The sequence below is a fragment of the Pinus tabuliformis genome, chromosome 6, assembly GCF_031772625.1.
Source record: "Pinus tabuliformis cultivar Carrire ecotype Pingquan chromosome 6, CPIR1, whole genome shotgun sequence".
Lineage (NCBI taxonomy): Eukaryota > Viridiplantae > Streptophyta > Pinopsida > Pinales > Pinaceae > Pinus > Pinus tabuliformis.
Window position 1 is genome coordinate 1,561,525,875 of NC_142292.1, and position 2,170 is coordinate 1,561,528,044.

General features: G+C 41.2%; 1 long non-coding RNA gene across 1 annotated transcript; it reads right to left on the reverse strand.

Moving 5' to 3' along the window:
- Positions 1-876: 876 nt before the first annotated feature.
- On the reverse strand, positions 877-1,280 carry LOC149264698 (uncharacterized). Its single transcript, XR_016250148.1, has 2 exons — positions 1,194-1,280; positions 877-1,092 (listed from the first exon to the last, which is right to left on the reverse strand). It is a non-coding gene; the product is annotated as an uncharacterized LOC149264698 (long non-coding RNA).
- Positions 1,281-2,170: the final 890 nt, after the last annotated feature.

The following is a 2,170-nucleotide window of genomic DNA, read 5'->3' on the forward strand; positions in this document are numbered from 1 at the left end:
GATGAAAGTTGATAGCTATCAAAAGATTTATAAGGTTGAGAATTTGTGAGGCTAGTTAAGAATAAAGGCGGAAAACAAAAAATTAATTTGGAAATTCTTGACTTCATCTTTAAATTATGTATATCACTAAACATATTCTTAAATTATTAAACTAAATCCATAAGTTCATAATTTTTCAGTTTTTAAAGAATGGAAATTCTGAAACTTCATTTTAAAGAGACCACCCCTATCAATGAAAATTCTGAAACTCCATTCTAAAAAGACCAGGCTTATGAACTTAACTAGATTTAAAAATAAAAACTACCACCCAAAACATTGCATCTTAATCCACTTCATTTAATTTATCCTCCCAGTAAATTTAAGACTCAAAAATCCCCACTTCGTATCCAAAAGCATTCAAACAACTACTAGATTCGACGAAGAAAGACACTGAGAGGTCGAACATGGGCAAGTTGGGTTCGTGCAGCAGCAGTCATGTGTTTCTACCAGCAAGTCGTATTGTGCAACAATTCTCTGTCAGGCCTGTCCGGACTCCACTGGATGCATCTAATCAATGGACTTCCCGATTTATTAACCACTGCAAGCAGCCAACGCGTCTGAATTTTATACATGTATTTAGGTTACAGACGATCGAAATGGCAAACCAGCTTCATTCATTTAGTCTTAGATACTGTTAATAATTCTCTGTTTGGCAAAAATCCCTCTCCTGCCACTGTACTCCTCTTCCATTGCCAGTGTACTTTCCGCCCACACAGATTTCACTGGTCATTTGTAAGGAGGCCTCCATGTGCTGCAGTCACTAACAATGCAGGATCCATCTGCCTTCCATGATGGATAGTTGAGGTTGCTGATGAGTTCCGGTTTCGAATCCGGGGATAGACAAAGGATTTGTTCCCACTTATGCTGCCGATCTGGGTTTGATTGTAACCAAAATAGTAGAGGAACAGAAAATGGTCCTTTGAATCGCTTTCATAGACCAGCCCGGGGTCCAGAGCTTCACGGGATTTAGCTCCCCTGTTCCCAAGTCAAATGCTGTGGTTGAAGAGCCCGTGTCATTTGTTATATGAGCATTCGCATTGTCCATTGTGGTTGCTGCAGAAATGAGAAAAAATGAATCAAAACTGAAATTGGGCTTCTGGAATTTGACCCAGGCTTTCAAATTTGTTGATAACTTGAGCTTCCCAGAATCATACTTGTAGTCATGAGAGCAGATTTGATTGCCGAGGCGCGGATTTCTTCCAAATTGCTAATGTCGTGGAGAGCCTTTGCAGAACTTATCGTTTAACACACAACATGCCCTGCGAATAAGTAGTCCGGATGAATCGTGGAAGGTTTGAACTTTCAATTCAAAAATGTGCGCGCCCATCTGTGCAATTTGATATGAAATTTGCGCGGCCAACTGTGGAGTTTTGAACTCCTCCACACAGAGTTTGACATTAAATACATGTGGGTACATGTCATTAACTACACAACCGCTGCAGCAGCGGTGCGGTGGTGCGGTGTAGTCTCCGGAAAATCCCTATGCGTAGATGGTATGTATAACATGGGTTGCTGACATACGGGCCAGCCTGTATAGGGCATTTAATACCCAATGTATGGCTGGTTAGCTCTTGCCCTAGTCGCAGGGTGGTGGGCGGGTAGAATGTTCTGGATTAATGGAACTCTCTAACCCAAATCAAATCCCAATGGCAAGTCCATTTCTCGATGCTCTCAGAAAACCTCTCGTAATTTTGAACAAATTACGCCTGTCAGCGTTACGACTACACGTCTGTCACTTTGAGGCCATCCCAACATTTCCTATGGGCGAGCTATCTGCAATCGGGCACTCTCTATCTCTGACTGCAGCGCCTGATTTTTATTATGGTAACTCCTTCAGAGGTTATTGCCAGGGGCCAGAATTACTTCTGTGGTCAACTTAGATACGACAGTGAACAGTGTTCCATTCGCTATGAACAGTACATATTCCCTTAATATCAAGTCAAGTCTCCTACAACACGGGGTGATCCCAAATGCATTTAGTATCTCTGTTTAAGTAAAGCCATAAGGAGTAGAGATATTGCTTTCTTTTTTGATAATGTGCGGTTATCTACGTATATATTTCATGAATACTCTAATTTGGTATGGTTTGAAAGTCGTTTTGTATAGAGAAGCACGTTATCGCTACTGATAG